Raw genomic sequence first — 19,074 nt, 5'->3', positions numbered from 1 at the left:
CTCGTAGGCATCCACGATACACGAATGTGTATCATGGTGCGACGCACCACAGAAAAAAAATTTGAAGTTTTATACGAGCGGAGGGTCTGAGTCGATCAGCTGAGCAACAATTTGTCGTGATGTGGGCGGCTGGAATCTTACATATCCCTCGAATGCTGGCTATCCGAGCGTGTTGGTGGCGACACGTGCGGATACGCGCGAGTACGCGCTCGTACGTCCATGAACAGACGACACCGTCTCCCACACAGGTCCACAATGAAATATATATACAGGGTGTTAAAAAGAATGAGATATAAGGAGTAATTCTAGACATGAAGATGGAAGTGGAAGAAATTTATGTATTACAACGATATTTGACATGCATTTTTCGAGTTAAAAACGATCTGGTTTTACACTATGAATGTGACAGCTGATAAATATATCTTTTCGTTTTGTTTATTCTTCACGATCCTCTCGGAAGCAACCGAACGAAATTAAACGAAGACCACGGCCAGGAAATAGGACGAGCAATTTTGAGATTCAATAATCGACACAGTGTTAATGAAGCTGTGCTTCTATCTATGTATCTAATTAATCGTATCCTTTTGAACATTTCTAAAGCGATTCGTCGTTCGATTATTTATAAAATAAAAATTCAATAATTAATTCCACGTCAATAAAACTGTCTCTCTATTTGATTGCGCAGTTGAATATTTATTTTCCACCCTATCGAACCTTCCAAAAATGATTCTTCATTGGATCGTTTATACAATTTTTATGCGTTTCTGTCGTTTCGTTGCGTTCAGTCGTTTACTGATTTAGCCTTTCAGATAATCTGAAACATCTCCAAGTATTAGGTTGTCCGAAAAGTTTCTTTCGTTTTACGAAATAATAGACGTACAACATTTTTTGTTTTATATTATTTTGTCGAATTACATACGATCCATTTTATTCTGTTAAGATAAACACCGCGACATTTCACAGACTTGGTTTCACGTTTGTATAAAGGTATACTATTATAAAAAACACGTTTGCGAAAGAAAGATACTTTTCGGATATCCTAATATATATATATATATATATATATATATACTTATTAGCGTCTTTGTTACATCACACAATCGTTCGTTGAGCAAAACGTTTGAAGCTTTTCTTGACGTATAATGTTCAGCTTTTTGTAACACCGTGTATATACGCGCGTGTAACACCGATTTGTCTGGTCGCATCGGGAGAGAAAATGGTGTGGCTGTCTGCCGCTGGCTTTTCGCCATACGCCCACGCACATCCCCCTGCGAACCCCGCTAGCTTCACCAAACATGTCCCGAACTTAGAACAACGTCGCCACACTAATCCCACGGATCTGCAGGCAGACGCGACGGGGACCGATTCTTTCCCGTGTTTCTACACACGCAGCTGGCGTCTTACTTCTGCGTACTCGCGCGGATTAACCGTAAAAAGCATCGAGCTGTTCTGTGCGCACACTGTCAAGTCAATGGGATCACGTTCAACTTCGATAATGGTTAAAACGGATGATATTTTAATTAAATTAGCTTATCTTACTGAACTTATACTTGTGTGTTGACGGATACAAGGAGAAGTTTATTTCGAGGAAGATCTTTTAGAAGTTGGTTTCGAAGTAGTTGAAGCTCTTTGGATAAAGTAACTTCTGGCAGAAGTTTCTGTATGTATTAGATATCTGAATATATTGCATAAATGTGGCGAGGTTTGTCTGAGACCGTGTATTTGAAAATTTGGTATGATTGGATCATTGAGATTATGTGATAAATTAATTATCACAATTAACCATCGTCAGAATCATCTTGCACTCTGTTTGTATAAAATATAACATAGCATACATGTTGCTACGTATAACAACGTTATTTTTCATTGTTTATTTAATCTTTATATAATGTTTGAAGAAATATACAATTTTGGAATAGACATAGTTTTCAAATTAAAGAAAATAATAAAATTTGAAGAATATACATATGTAGGAAAGAATGAAGAACAGAAAGAGATTGACTCTTCTCGCATCCATCCATTCTGTCCCTCGTATCCCTGTATTTAATTCATATCTATCTCGAATCGATTAGAAGCTGTCAAAAATATTCTAAATAACAGTCTCGAATTAAAAGAAACTCTACTAAAGTCGCACGGGCGAATAAAACGAGGGTAACAGGTCCGAAAGTTCTTCCGAGCGAGTCGATTGAATGCGAGTTACGTACAGTGAATTGAATCGTTAATAAACGAATAAACGTGTTAGAGAAGCAGAAATGAAACGGAAAAAGTTGTTCGTTTCGCGAGCTAATTGAACTTATCAGTAATACTTACCTGGCAGGTTCCTCGTTAAACGTAAGGACATTTCTTACCAGCAAACATCCGCCATATGAAAGAGTCCCCAGAAATCGATATTGCTTCGAGCCTTTTGACATCTGTCTATAATTTATCTTGTATCGATACGTTTTAGCAATTTGTTTAACACGAGATGTTTCCTTTCTTTTGATCAGAGAGAATTCTATAGAAGAAATCCTATCCTTTGTTGTATGGAGCGTGTTATTTTCGCGTTTACTTCAGGTGACTCGTGTGGATCTATAACGAGCGAAAGAAGGCTTGGGTCTTCAAAAATCGATACTCATAGAGGTCGACAGGAAGGATCAGTACACGTTAGACGCAGCACTGACTTTGATATCCTCTCTTATGACTTCCTTTCTGGACCTAGCTTCTGTCTTTTTGCCCTTACAGTACCGTGCAAAAGTCTTACACTGTCTACGAAAAGCGAATGATTTACCTTTAGAAACCGATAGAAGGATATTTAACGTTATTTTAATATCGTCGTTATTTATTTAAAAACGTCATAGAAATCATTGGAAGAGAATATCATTAACGAGTATCTTAGAATCTTCTCAGATTATCGACTAATTTAAGATAATCAATGTTTTACAAGACCCTCTTTTGTTATTCGTGGGACAACAGCTGTTTTCTGCGTTTCTGCTATGACTCTGCAAATTCTACTATTCTTTATTCAATTCTTTTTTACAAACATACGTTCGTAACAAATGAAAAGCTTGTTAATTTGAAAATTACAAATATTTAGTTAGTTGCATAAAAGCATATTAAATTAGCATTACGAAACCAGCAACAACAGACAGCGAAGTCTACTACTTTTGCATAGTACTGTATTTCTGCAGATCTCAGCGACTGGTCCGCAAATAAGTCGTCGTCCTCTGTTGTGCCTTTTGTGTTTGTAAATCAAAAAGCCGAACCATCGAACGTAGAAACTGAATCAGCGGCACGGAAATCCTATCTTCCTACCGGTTCATAAAACGTAACCGATGTGTACGGTATCTCTGCTCTCCTGGCTGGCATGTATTCCTTGGCAAAAACGTCTTTTGAAGTTTCCTTGGCGGAAAGAGGCCACAGGGCACGCCATTGATTTAATGGGTGTACTTTTAGCCGCGGTTAAACACCACATCAAACCGCGCCCGCCTCGTCGACTTTCTTCCTTCCTACTTTAAGAGAACACAGGCTTCATTCGATAAATGACTTCTATACGACCGCTATCATTCCTCCACCACCGACACGGCTTAAACTCTTCCGCTCTGAGCAATGCTTCCGTGAATCACGTTCAGCTACCGTGGCGACCATTCCAAACGACGAATTCTTTTTCTCTCACTTCACTGCTATTATTATAGAATTATCCTGACCATTGGACGACTGCAAGGATCGTTAACGATATGACAGCTGGCTAGTTTCGAACGTAATTGAAGGGCTCATAGCAGAAATGGCTCTAGTCCGTGTTTCTTTTCCTTCTGTGACATTCCGAGATACTCAGTGAGAAATTAAAATTTCAATCATAGATTGTAATTATTAGACGTATAGAGATGTAGTGTTTGTTTTTTGTCAACGACAAAAATCCGCTAGTTGCCATTATTTTCGTATACACTTGTATGTAGCTAAAATGTAAAACTGAAGCTAATTGAAGATTCGTGACATTTTACTGCTATTATTATTTGTAACATCTAAAGTATTCTAGAAATTCAAAGTTACCGGTATATCCGTAGCAGTTACCGCTTAAGTTGCGGAAAGTTCGTGAATCGAATTAAACTTTCAACCTGTTCCAATCTTTTCCCCTTATTTTTTCCCATTATTATATAACATTATCGCAAGCACGATAGATTGACGAGCAGAGCTTTTAGCCAGCGCGAAATTAAAAAGCTGTCCAAAGGTTAAACGACCGGCTTGAAATAAAGCAGTATATCGCGTGCGACGTTAGATAGTAGAGCTCCCGTTGAAACGATATACACTCGAATTCCTTCCCTCTATTTTCCCCTTCATTTTTTCCCCTTTCCACCCTTTCTTTCTTTCGCTCCCTTCTTTTTTTTTTCTTTTCAATGAGGATTAACGTTACACGTTTCTCGTGGAAATTATGTATCTCGCGTTACACCGCTACGCATTACGAATCCTTTGGCTTTTCAAACTTCCTCTTCGTGTCTTTTTCTCTCTTTCCATTTCTTTTCTTTTTCTCTCTCTCTTTCTCGTTTTTTTTGCTTTTTTCTTTTTGATACAGTACGCGGTCTCGTGTTCGCGTCTTCTAAGTATTCATCGGCGATGTATAATGTAAAATACGGAAACGTATTATCATTATGGCCCCGACGAACACAGAACGGCAATTATAATTAGGTCGGCTGACGATGATAAGCCTTCTGGGAATGCGTGACTCTTGATAAAGTTGGTGACATTTTTCCGTACTCACGAACCAGCCTCGTACGTGCGCCGTAAAACAAAAGGGCATTCTACGTTTCCTGTGAATTTATTACGTGACCATTTTTTTCGGCGACTTCACGCCATCGTTCTCTTTCTCTCTCTGCTTCTTCAAATTAATTTTCTCTAACAAGAATTTATAGAAGAAGAGGTCTTTTTATTTATCTTTCTTTTCTTCTTTTTTAGTTCGTTGAAGTTCGTTGAAGTTCTCTTCTGTCCTTGAAGGATGACGTTAGAAGGACGGTCAGTATTGATTTTGATTGGAAAAGGGGAAGTTTGAAATATCAGCCGAAGAAGGTATGTAGTTAGAAGCAAACATTCAATATTTGCTGTTTACTGTTAGATTTTGCTCAAATAAAATATTCCTGGTGGATCGATGTCGATGTGCGATAGACGCGAGTGTGTGTCTCTGTTGTTTGCTTTGTTAATTCTTACTGTTACTCGTTTATGTTCAAGTTTAATATTTTTATTTGTCTTGGGCTTTTGAAAAGCATGTACAAATTTTGAGATGTTTACAGATGTGTCTACCATGTTATATCGTTCGTGTGTTATAATCGTTCATCGAGATGAACAAACGTTTGAAACTTCTCACGATAAAAATTAATATTCTTTTGCAGGAACTTTAGCGGTGAAATTTTGTTTGATTCGTTTATCTATGTAGATTTAAATTTCTTTAAAAATTTACTTTAAAAATAATTCAGAATATTCAAAGTCATATTACGTTATCGGTAACAATACAGAAATACTGTATAAATATGGAAAATCTAAAAAGAACCATGTTTTCTGTTAAATCATTCAACGTGACGAATAAAAGAAGTTTCAAGAATAAAATTTCATTCGCACTGTCAATGATATAGTTTATATATGCTGTGATGAATCAAACGTCATAAATAATTCATAAATAATATTTAAACGGAACAATGCTTAATATCAATATTCTATACGCTTATCTCGCAAACTCTGAGATATTATTCGCTTAAACGCTGTCTATCCCTTTCAAAGATACACTGTTCGATCACAGCTCTCCTGAGCTATGAAAAAAGAAAAAAAAAAACGATTTAAAAGAATCGTAACACAGTATACTTGCTATCTGTCGTTCAATATTTTATCTATTACTAAATTCAATTTTGACGGAGCATCGTGTTTAGCTTTCAGTCAACGACAATAGAGCAACTTCAACCTCGATATACATCGAGTATGCGCTCGCGTCACGCGACAAGCCGCGTTATGAATATTGACAAAAATCGCTCGATAATTTATAGTCGATTGTGCCAAGTACTCATGAATTTATTCAATAGAGAACTCGACCTGGGTAATCCGCTTTCTATAAGTTGCCGATCTTGGATCGACGCGTTTTATTTCACCCTGGTCTTGTCCTCGTTACACATGGAACAATGCGGAAACATGGTGCTAGCACGCGTCTTGCTTCAACCAGTTTCTTACCTTGCTCCGCCATTTATATTCTTTGGTATTTAGAAGATAAATACACAAGGTATGACTATCGAGTCTCGAGAAATAGTTTTGAAATTGTAACGTTATAATCGAAAAATATGGCATATATATATATATATATATATATATATATATATATATATATATATATATATATATATATATATATAATTTTCAAATTATCATAGATATAAATTTATTATAGTTAGACAAGTATCAAACATACGTAGATTTTCATGAGTGTATGCATTTTGACTTTTAGATGTTTCATAAATTTGTCAGAAATTTGTGTGTATACGCGTGGTAATTCGAAAACTGTTCCTCGAAATTTTATTTATTTACGACACAGTGTCTGAATCATCGGGGATATGGTTTCATAATGATTCGACGACTATCAAATGTGTACATGTAGAAATGTTCATTCGTCAAGAATTCCTACATACGTAATTCGAGAATTCTGTTTCTCGAAATTTTATTCATCCCTGGCAATATAGTCGCGATATATGCGTTACACGAGTATACCGATACACGACAACCGAGTCCCATTTCAATCCTAACTTTCGAAACATTTCGTATCTACAGCGCACATAATACATCCATAAAAGGTGTCTACAAGTGTTCGAACACTTTGGTTGGCCTGTGTATGATAAGGTAAATTTCGTAGGGGTCGCTGGTTAGGGGTCAGAGGTTTCCTCGTATGTTCCATGTAAGCCCGGTCTGTTCTCGAGAAAGAGCACGCGCGGGCTTCCAATCAAATACACGTCAAGGAGCTTAACAAAGGACGGGCATAATTCATTGCGCGTATTGGTAGCCACGATCTGGCTTGGTCAAGCAAAAGGGTGAAGGTTGAGAAAAGTAAGAAACGGCGTTGTACGATGCGAGAAAAAGAGAAGGCTGTATATCGGTAGGGGATAGAAACGAGGGAGAAAATGCGCGAGATAACAAACCGGAGAGCTCGCGGCTCTGCCAACCTTGTGAAATATGCACCCATATATCAATGGCGTGCATATCAATTGCCACTACTGCCAACTGGCATGACTATAAAGCCAGCCAACTGCTCGGATGCTGGCGAACGCCGTGGAATCGTACAGGGAGAAAAGGAAAGAACCGAGTCCCGGGTCCTACCTCCGTGCTCGGCGAACCTTTCAGGGCCCGCGAGCCTGTTATTCGATCGGCCTTTATTAGCCATAAATTTGATATGATACGCGAGGAATATGATAATGGCCATCAGGTCATGGGGAATTGCCGAACGGATAGGTCGATGTTTCGCTCCTTTAACGTGTTGATGATGGTGTATATAGGTGTATGCGATATGAGTATTGGGTTGGTAGTGTGTGGACGTATACGCTTGACAGTCATTGGGCGAACCTTTTCGAGGAAGTTACATGGAGACTGATTGTATAAGTAGTTAAGTTAGAAGCCTACGGGGTGGTCAAAGAATGTATTATGGGCAGGTTCATTTACAGGAATCTGTTTGAAGATGAATACGTATTTGCGATAAAGTCTACAGTGTAATTTAAGCTCCTGTACACTTACATACTCACGCGTGTATATATGTATAAAACTTCGTTGAGGTTCGTCAAATTAAAAAAAAAAAAAAAAAAAGAAAAAAAGTAGAAAAGTTAGAGCGTCTACGAGGATTAAATAATAGGAATTACTTGCGTTGAGATAAATGAATTCAATTATTATGCGAGCTTTAGTTAATCTACTAACAGATAAGATTTCATCAAAATTTAATTTAATAGGTTAGTATGTAATTTAATTAGTTAATAGGTTAACGGAGTTCTATGTCAAATAATGCAAATGTTTCGAGTTTAGGTCGATTCTATAGAAGTCATGATTGATCTGACAGATACAAATTTTAATAAATACGCAGACACGTTTTAAAGCTTACTGTTATACGATACAATAAATCTACATGTTTATTACATGCGAAATTTCTATATCTCGAACATACAAATATTATTTTTATATATGATTCACGTTGTAGATATTTCACACGCATCCATCAATGGAGATACTTGGTTAATTCATCTAATTTCATAATTTATTTTACACATCTTATTACTACAACGAATATAATGTATCTTACTCATCAGTCTGTCTCGAAGCTTCTACTTATATTCCGTTTAATAACTATAAATTGAACATTACTCATATATTTTTACGATCCTTATAGAATAATTGATACTCCATCGCAGGTTATATTCGCTGTATCTCTCAAATATATTACGACTGAAGGAATTTTTAAGACCTCTAAAGTCTCCAGAAGATTTTTCCAACATTCTCATAATCTTTCGGATCGGTATTCGGCCGGTTTACCATTTACCGGAATTCCCAACGATTTTACTTAACTTTAGTCGTATTAGATGCAATGATTCACTGGCCGCAAATGGTCGCACGATGAACACAATGCGCTCGTTAACGCGTCGGAGGGCAATTGGCCGTAAGTGTCTTCGTCTTAAATCCCTCTGACGTTATTCCCGCGCGTTATTACCAGTCGCGAAGTTGCCCCGTGGTAAACTGAATTAACGATAATAATTTAACGGAGGGGTGTACACGGAGTCCAGCCCGAGAAGCGAACCACTTCAGATTACAAAATTGCAGTAAACGCTTAAGCTCCGTGTGGAGTTCGAGTAAACTTTTCGAGAGGAGCTTAATTAGCATCAAGCCAACTCGAGGTGGGTGTACTGGAACACAGAGAGAAAGAGAGAGAGAGAGAGAGAGAGAGAGAGAGAAAGAGAGAGACAGCCCTAAATACATTCGTGCGAGTTCACGTGGAAACCAGAGTGGGGCTGAGGGGTCAAACGTAACCCAGCGTTCGCGTGGAGACACACGATGAAAGAGAACGAGCGAAGGTAGAAGGTAAGAGACGGGACATGAAGAGAGAAGAAGCGAAGCGAACCTACTCGTTGGACTCGGCTCATGGTGAAGCAAAACGAAATTCATCTCAGATGGTCATCCATATGTATAAATATTTATTATACATGGCTTGGTAAAACGAACAGGTGGTGCAACCGAGTAAGGAGTGATTGCCAAAGTAAAATTTGTATTATATTTTCTCGCTCTTTCGTTATTATCGTATACTAAAGACTAATAATGTCTCATAACGTACAACAAGTTTGAGATGTCAGGTGATTGAAACAATGCTACCTTGCTATATGTATTAAATATTTCAACAACATTCGATAAGATTGTAGAAGATTCCATGAAACTAACAAGAAATTTCGTAATAACTTCGTCTTGCTAGATTACTGAAATGTCACACTGTGCAGCTGTGTGTGAAAACTGGTGCTAAAACGATGGAGGCGGACGCGACTCGAGGGAGAGACGAATGATGGAAATGGTAGAAAAGGGAGAAGATACCTTCTGGCCGGTGCGCTAGGCTCGGTGAAGCTAATGTTACTTTTTACCAAAGGGAGTTGGCAGCCAGTTTGCTTTCCACGCCTGCCTCGTCGAGGCAGAGCCCTTTCCTCCGAGAGTGGGCGGAGGTTCGACTGTGCAAAATGACTTAATGAACGGTATCTTCTACTGCTGCTCTCTAATCATTCCGGCCACTTACTTCTTGCCGTCAGCCATTTACTTTCGCAACTAGCGCTTCTTGTTCTCCTTCTCCGTCTCTTTTCCTTTTTTCTTTCCTTTTTTTACCCCCGACGACGAGATTCGATAATTACGGGAAAATCTCGCTGGAACACCTACGTGGACGTAGTTACGTAGCGGATCTTCATCGCGTGCCGTATCTCTTTCTTCCTTCGGATCTTTTTTTTCCTCTTCCTCCTCCCCTTTTTTCCCTTCTTCTTTAGATTCGAATCTCCGATAGAAATGCAGCTTCGTAGATCTCGCGGCGATTGGATGCTCGTTTCAAAGACAGTCTGCCATCCTCATTAATGACTGCTGCTACGTTTCGGTGATGCCTTGCTGTAGGTATCGTTGAATGCCATCACGAACGAACCTCGTTCTACGTAACCGACGTCCACCGACGTAATGTTCGGGAAAACGATTTTGAAATTGGACGCGATGAGATAGGCTGCAAAGGTATTCGTTTAAGGGTCCGGAAAAATCCTCGTGGACTTTATGAGCGATGCGCTCTTTAATAGCGCTTAATTAAGTCTTATCTACGGATCTATCTCGAAATACCGATTTCTCCACGTAACCTTAACAGACCTCGATAGACCTCGTAGGATATCGTCTCTACCGGAAGCATCATGAAAACTAGTTAGTTCGTTTTTAACATTTCTTTCGTCATTAATGGGCCGACATATTTTGCGAAGGTTTAAGTTAAAAGGCGAGTACGGTACACAATGGCAAATCGTTGCATAGGCCGTTAAAGGGGCAAAATGGTTACGCGAGTGTCGGTAAATCTGTCTCGTTACCAGTGTCAGTGTTTTACACGTTGGAGATACAATTGCAAATTGAATGTCGGTGGTGGGTCAGTTGTGGGGAGCGGAAGGAGAAAGGTAAAGCAGAAAGAGAATAAAAATGCTACCGGACGATCGTCGACCACGGACAGATTCATAACTTATAAATTAGATTCGTGGCGTCCGAGGTGGGGCGCGTTGACGCGTCGACGGGTAGCCCCGGGTCCAGCAAATATATTATGACGCCGTGGACTGCATTCTTTGCGAAATGCAATAACACTTCTCTTGTGCATTCTCCCTTCTTTCCACTCAGGGCTGGCGTAAGGTGGGTTCAGTTTGTTCCTTGGAAACCAGACTTTGTTTCTTTACTCTTTCACAAACTTTCTACTTGTAATAAACAAACGAGAAGGCCGATACGATGAAAGGACAGCCCTAATAATTTGAGTAAAGAAGAAACTAATGGAAAGCTACTTGAAATCAATCGAAGTTTCACTTTTCGAAACACGTTATAAATTTACAGTAAAGTGTTATTCGTAGCAACAAAGTTTTGCACTTTTCAATATAAAACCTACATCTACCACTTTCTTGTAATAAATTCAATTTCCAAATTGGAGCTACCTTATCGCTACAGACGCTTCAATTTATTACCACAAAATCTATCGACGTTATTTTTGTCACAATTTCTGCACTGTCTGTCTGCACTGTTTCTCCCCCTTCACTCAGTCGCTTCCTTCATCCTTTTTCCACCCTTCTTCCATGCGTGTTTGCGCGCTATACGAAATGAAGGAAATGCACAGGATCTTTCAGTCTTCATAGCGCAGTGGCTGTAAACGCGGCGAGGGGAAAGTATTAATATTGCATTCGAGACCATCTGGCGACACGGTGGGTTATTAAAATGTAAACTTCATTATCATTCCGCCGTTGTAATTACATTCCTTTTTTCCTCGCTTCGTTTTTTACCGCCGCCTTCTCAACCCCCGCCCTTATTCCATGGCCGACCTATCTGACTGTAGCCACTCGTTGGCTGCCAGTTACATTAGCGAGATCTCATTCCGATGCCAGATAGGGGTTGAGGAAAAGAAATCGAACTCGTGGGTGAAAATACCTTTCTCGTTTCTCCGCCGTTCGATTTCATCTTTGCTTACTTTTCCCCGTGTTCGAGAGGGTTGGTCTCCTTTTTACGACGAAGCTGGCCGTCGCCGGTTTCCCATCCGTGGGCGAATTTACATGGGGCGTTTGATTGTCCCGGTTCGATGTCGTTCGACGGGTAAATTAGTTTTAATCGACGTTTCGCTTCAGCTCGTCCATTATTGACTCGGACCGAAACGACGAGTATCGACGTAGTATACCTTTGCCACTGTTCTCATCAGGTAGAGTCCATACCTTGAGAAAAGTAAAACAACGGGAACGAAGTTGATTTTCGGCTCTGTTAAACCGAAAATATGCTACAAACGTTTTACCATTGCGTAGTGACACATTAAACGCCTTGGGGCGTTGAAATTCAGGGTTCAATAAAATTCGCAAGTTGTCAGCGGAATATGAGTTTGAATTTTTATATCGAATATTTTCCAAATTTTCAAGAGAATTAAACGACACATATCTATCTCTGAAAGCAAATAGAAAGCCTTGGCGAACGTACCGTGTCAGAAAACTGCTCTCCTGTAAAAGATAGGAAACTTGACTTATCGCGTTCTTCCTTTGTAGCCTGCGTTTATTATCAACCTAATTATCCAACTATTATCACGATTAACCATCCAGCTTAGAAGATTACTGGCGAAACTGCCGCTCTTGACTCCAATTACCCCCGGCAGGATAATCGTTGGGTTACGCGGTTACGTTCAGCCGCTGGATCACGAATTAATAGCGATCGCGGAGGAGAGGGGATACGAAAGCACAAACGAATGTAATTACTTTTCTCATTTCGTACGGAATCTGCCGTGGAAATTACACGGAGGCTTGGATCCGCCTTTCGCGGTTTCGCTCGAAATTAACCACTTTTCGCGCGCGCGCCAGCCCCGGCGAATTGTTGTTAATTAATTCAGCCAGTAAGCGGGGCATATGGGGATCGGTGTCGGGTCGCACACACGTTCGTCAACAAAGAGGCCGGCAATTAATTAACCAAAGTGGCTCCGGTGAGGGCGGACGCATTGTTACAGCCTGCCAAGCTTTGGACCATTGTTGGACGCAGGATAGTCGGCGACCAACCTGAACCCCCTTCTGTGTCCTTGTTTCCGCGTCCTTGCACCGATACAAACTTCCTGACCGCTCCTGCGGTCCAGGATAGGAACCGATGTAGTCTCTTTCGACGGTTCCATGAGCATTGTTAGCCCAAGAGTATTGTAAATGCCGCTACCAATTACGATTTCGCGATTTATCGCCGCTGTAAAATCACCGTTTTGTCGACCGATTATCGGCCAGAATCGACTTGGTTGTAAAAGGCAATTTGTGCTCAATTATTATACCAGTTGAAGTAGCGTTGGGATTTCTCGAGATACCGTTCGTGTTTTGTAATTCCAAAGAATTATTGTTGATCGAGGTCTTTATGAAGTACATTTAGCAGCAAAATAGCAGAGTTTAAGTTTAGGCAATTGTTTCTAACGTAGTAGAAAATGTCTAGGAAAGATTGCTGTGTACTGAACGATGCTCACTTCCGCGAATATCAACTTTAAATTTTGTTTCCTCTCGTACAACTGTACGAGACGATTTCACGAGTAACGTCTGTTCTTTCTCACTTCGAATTTGTAAGACAAAATTATACGATAACTGGCAATCGGTGGTTGCAGGAATTAATAAAATAATGTGTAAATGTAAAAAATAAAAAATAATATGTAAATGAGAATTATTGCAAGCCGTGCTCGTTATTACAAACGAATACACGTTACATTGTATTCTCTACCGTAGCAAACATTTCCAGCAAACATCGACAAAAGTACGGATTCTCCCCTTTTTCTGAACCCATTCATTATTACTCTGTATTAGGAACCCGTTTTATCGTGTAATCGATTTCCGCAAAAAAACAATACACCGGAGGGTAAAATAGTCGAATACGTTTTCACCACTGTTTCTATAGGAAACGCGAAACAAATATGGTGCCGGTAAAAGCTATCCGCAACCGTTTTGCAAACAATACGTTCCGCCGTGTTCTTCGAGCTGCGTCGTAGAAATTGCAACTGCGTCGGCTATATGGAAACTCAGTTTGCCAACTCTGTCTTCGGGTTAACTTCGAACACGATCCTTTCGAAAACTTGGCCTCCTCCCCCCTTCCGCGAAACGAAATCAAATTGATCGAAAGAGGCGCGACGAGAAAATATACATAGAGAGAGAGAGAGAGAGAGAGAAAGAGAGAGAGAGAGAGAGAGAGAGAGAGAGAAGGGGGAACACAGAGTCGTCCATTCGTAAATTGGTCGCACCTGTTCTCCGTAAACTTGGCAAATATCGTTTGGGACGATTTAAACGCGAACGATCGATGCATCGACGCGTATATTCGCGTGAAAACTAAACGAAAGCAGAGGGACGCGAATCGAGGGCCTAGAACGATATACCAAACGCCGTGTCGAGGGTGTTGGATGTTGGGTCCAACAGATTTAGTTGGTGGCACGAGTACGTGACATGCAACCAGAAATCCGGTCAGCTGAAAAATTCATATCCGCGCTATTAACGGTCCGGAAACTGAATATGCCATATTGGTTTTCTGCATCACGCGTGAAGCGCGCCAGGGGAAACAAATCGAGTCCAGCACAAACACATGCACCAGCTTTGATTCCCGTACCGATTTTTCCCTTTATATTTCGCGTATAGTCGCCGGCAAAGACATAGTGGGGGAAATTGGATATGAGTAAAATTGATACATTTCATAGACAGTGTTCACAGTGAGGATGTACAGAGTATCCATAGTATGTTCTCCATTGAGTGTATTCCTGCTCGTACAAAGAGTACAAACGGTTGTAAATGTCGGAACAAAACAGGATCGAAGCCCGAATAATAACAAATATGTCAAGTATAAATGGAATATACGATATGCAAACTCAATGTGAAGAACTGCTATTGACTAGCAAATCAAAATCCCACGCAAGTCAACCCTCTCGCTCTCTTTCAATTATTTTACACACAATCGTGCCTTTTTTTTAGCGTTCACGAGTTTCTTGATTTTCGGAAAGTATTTAAAGAATCGTTGTTGATCCGCTCGATTTCCGATTTTAAGAGTGCGAGTCCTCGAAACGTTTAAGATCCGTTTGCTCGTTAAAAAATGTACACTTGTCACACAAAACAGACGAGGATCGCATCAACGTAACGTGTATGGATGTATCTGTTCCGAAGAACTCTGCACACGCGTGAACGTGTGTGTGACTGAGAATATCGACGAAAATAACTGTCGAACGTGTAATATATATATATGTAGATCCATCCCGTGGATGGTTCACGTGGCGTTAAGTCTGAGGGTGGTCATCAGGTCTCGTGTCATAGGTGAAATGTGTCGCGCATTTCAGCCAACGCGGGTTAATACTGACGTCGACGTCAACGCAATATTAATACTTTCACGATGACTGGCGCTTATCAGCGCTCCAACCTTTTCGTCCTATGGTTTCTAGCCATACTATACAGAGAAAGAGAGAACCTTCCGGCTGGGAATTCCGTTTCGTGATCAACTGTGTGAGCACAATCAACAGAGAGAGGACTTACATCGGGGAATAACAATGATCGTATTGAACGCGGGATCGTGAAAAACATTCCTTGATCGTGGGCGTGGGTGATTTATGCGTCTGGTGGACAGGTAGTGTGTCGCTCTATTTACCGACCAACCCCGATTTCCATAAATAAAAATGAAAATAAAAATGGAATAAAAAGGAAAGGAATAAAAAAAAAAAATGAATCTGTTCTATTTGCATGGTACAGAACGAAAGCGCGTCGGATCGTTGTTATCTTACGCTCTCGCGGACAATCGGTGATCAAGCCGCTCCTCGGGTAAATATAGCCGGCCTTCGTGCTATCTAGGCGAATAACAATAAGCTCCGATTACTGCTGACGAAACGGGATCTATGCTAATCGGCCCGCGTATATAACCGTGATTGGACCACTTTAAAACATCCACACGTACGTACATACACATATGTATACGAGATTACGGATAACTTCTGGCTGTGATACGCGATCCCTGTTTGACCTAATTTCTCTCTCAGGCATTATTTCAGGACAAATATGACGAAACGTGGCGAGAGCAGCAGGCCGGAGGTCAAGGTTGAAACCTCGTAGTAAAAGCATAACAACTAGGAGAGAAAGGCGTCCACTGTTCCTCGACGAATCGAGTTATCCTTTCGACGCGATATTCTAACCGTGTCGGGTTCAGGTTTGCCGAAGCGAACTGCGAAATTGCAGTTCTACGAATCAACGCGATCAAGGGGCACACCGTGAACCGTAGGGGGAACGTAACAATGATCGCATTCATCGTATCAAACGCGCAGTCAGCGCCGGTTCCCCTGTTGCCTGCCACGAGTGATTGGTAGAAAGTGATTCTGACACTCGAACTCAGAGGAGCTGTTGAAAATCGTCAACCGTTCATTGAGCGTCAGGCTTGGGCTCTTTATACGAGCCGGCTGGTTCCAGTCTTGCTTGTTCACGGCTTCACCGGAGGAATTACTGGCACGAAGTCAATTTAGAGATCATTCTTTACGTACTGATCCTTTGCTTTCTTGTTCACTGTTTTGTGGATCTAGATCGCTGTGTGTACAGGGTTTTTGTATCCTTCGGAGAATTTTTTGTGGCAATCAAAACTCTGGTTTTGCGGATATTAGAATTTCTTTGGAAAATTGAACTAATGTTATTGGCGAAATTGTATAATTAAATTAACAAATTAATAAAGAGGGAATTGGTAAATTGTTAGAAGGGAAAGGACGCGGCTATCCAATATGTTTTGGTGAAATATTTCGGGATGTGAATTCTAAACATCGTTTTTCTGAATTCTGAAAGAGAAATTAAATTGCAGTTCAATTCTTCATACAATTATATCTCTAATATCTTAGCAAGTTAAGTTTACCTACGTTTGTGTAACTTCTTTGAATTGCAAATTCTAAACAATTCTTGAAAATGAATCAGCAGTTTCGCATAAAACACGCAACGTATAAAAAGAGTGCTTTAAAAAACGTAAACCTCGCGGTGAAAAAATTTCGAATGCAAACTTCGAGCAAATTTCGAAGGCAATTTCTAGCGAATTCAGGGGGCGACGAAAAAATTTATCTGCTCGTCAGCAGATTTGCAACACGCGTTTTTCCTCTTTTGAACGAGTGAGAAATCAACTGGATGGCGTTCGAGAACAACGATAATAAGTCTCGATTTTAGACGCCTCGCATCGTACGTGTTTCGGCGCGATTGATTGACAGTCGATTGCGAACCGGTTCTCTGATAAAACATAAAACCACTGCTAAAGCCGTATAGATTAGTCAAATTGAATTCTTAATCATTTTTCATTTATTATAAATGATAAATACAATATTGCTCGCGTGTATCGTTTAATCCTTAAAGAAGGTTCGAAATAGCTCATTGAACTCTGATATTCCTATTAAATATTTTTAATATATATAATTTCAAATATAACATAAAATAATTTTTCCGTAGAATTAGTTGACGATTGAAATATTTGCTGTACTAACGAGACAGCTCCATTTTCCAACAATTTGAATAAATCGTTTGAGTAAATGTTAAATCATATTCTGAAACGTGCTACCAATTTACATTCAACTAATGTCCGTAGCAATAAATTTTTCCGCTTTCCAATATGAAACCTGCACCTTCCTTCCTCTTTCCGTAAATAGAACCCAATCGGATTGTTTAAACCCAAGTTGCTCGAATTCAAGTATCTTGCCTAATCTAAACGAGACTTTAATTCCTGTCAAATCAAAGTGTAGTCGAAGGAACGCGATCAGATTGTTCGAATCCAAGTCGCCCAGATTCAAATATCTTGTCTAATCTGAACGAGATTTAAATTTCATCGGAACTTTGTCCTATTTACCGTACGTTGCTCCGAGGAAAAATACGTATTATGATTTATACCGAATGTCGATCGCGGCTATTTCGTGTGACATTAGTTAGCTCGTTGTACAGGTAATCTTACGCAAGCCGCAATTAGAGTCTCGATAGCACGGTCGTGATAAGGCCTCGAACAGATCGATCGGTCGATTTCTGCACTTGCACGTCCTGTATAAGCACGGGCTTATTCGTATTTATAAGAACGATCGTTCATTGTCGAGAACAATGGGGGCCAGTTGCCGATGAGCGATCGAAAACGATCAAGCTCCCGAGACACTTTGCGGTCCAGTGAACGCCTTGCTATGAGACGATAAGAAGGAAATGCAATTTCACTGATGAAAACGTACACCCGTTCGCTTCTAACGAAACAAATTGCGCGCTGGCTCGGTTGCTATGGTTTCATTGTTGCTGGCGCTTATTTTTCTGGTAATTGCTTTTTATAATTGCGACCACTATCGTTGAGCTAGCGAATGGTTTGCTCGTAAGACAATTAAACAGGTTGGTGGATTGAAACGTTTCGTTGCCGCATGTCGAAATAGTAAAATACGTCGCTACGGACTGTAACGAGTTATTGTACGTATTATTGCTGCGTGAACGAACACGTGATCCGAAAGCGATGTTGTTTCATGGTGGAAGAAAATTTCAGTAGAGGGTTTTTGGTTCATCGTGAAAACTTAGAATCTGCGTGTTTGATTGGATGATGTGAATATAGAATATATTAAGACTAAGCAATAGTAATAAGTGTTTAGTATTGTAGTATTTGTGACTTTCTGAGGAAAAAGGAATTTTAACGATGAAAGATAAAGAAATTGAATTTCAAAAGATCAAATTCCGAGTAGTATCGAAGATACCAAATAAAGAACTTCGATAGTAGGAGAAAAGCAACAGGAGGATGTTGGGAAAGAACTGCAGAAATAAGAGAAAACAATAGAAAAACTTCAAATAGGGAATTCCAGCAACAAAGGGATACGAAGAAACGGGATTCCGGCTATCGGAGAAAAGCAAGGGCAACGAGAAGAAAGGTGCTGCAGCAATGAGAAAAGCAAAAGTGAGACACCTGGAAGTAGTTTCAACTACGGAAACAGACATTCAACGCATCACAGAAAAGAAGTTACAATTAAACTAAGAAAATCCAGGAACAGCAAAGAAACTACACGATTCTAGTAATAAAACAGTAGAACAGAATTATCAGACGAAACCTCGGAAACACCAACAACATCCAAGTGTTGAATCACAGTCAAAGTACACTTCTCGAGTTTCTATCAATTCGCTTCAACATATAAACTTTGGTATTTGCCTCAATTTACGAGTTCGCAATATCATGCACGCTACTATAATATAATCCAGTTCGTCCGTCGATTTGCTCTCAACTCCATTATCTGCCGATAAAAACGTCTGAGGTAGTCGACCGGCTAGAGGACTTAATCGTTGCGGCAAGAAGCAGCCACTGGATGGTCTGAGCAAATCGCGAATATCGGCAAAAACTGTTTATCATAAGGGCCGA

The 19,074-nt window shown here is 40.1% G+C and overlaps 1 long non-coding RNA gene across 2 annotated transcripts in view; it reads left to right on the top strand.

Annotated features, from left to right (window-relative positions):
* LOC139986997 (uncharacterized) overlaps nucleotides 1-19,074 on the top strand; it is a 139,401-nt gene that overhangs the window by 47,485 nt on the left and 72,842 nt on the right. Inside the window, exon 3 of one of the 2 annotated variants that reach the window (XR_011799766.1) lies at nucleotides 4,927-5,601. The exons of the other annotated variant lie outside the window; for it this stretch is intronic. This is a non-coding gene — a long non-coding RNA (uncharacterized lncRNA). Of the gene's footprint in view, nucleotides 1-4,926; nucleotides 5,602-19,074 lie in introns of those variants that run through there. 2 annotated transcript variants of the gene reach the window in all.

The sequence above is a fragment of the Bombus fervidus genome, chromosome 4 (assembly GCF_041682495.2).
Source record: "Bombus fervidus isolate BK054 chromosome 4, iyBomFerv1, whole genome shotgun sequence".
In the NCBI taxonomy this organism is placed as follows: Eukaryota; Metazoa; Arthropoda; class Insecta; order Hymenoptera; family Apidae; genus Bombus; species Bombus fervidus.
This window is presented reverse-complemented; position numbering and strand designations above follow the sequence as displayed.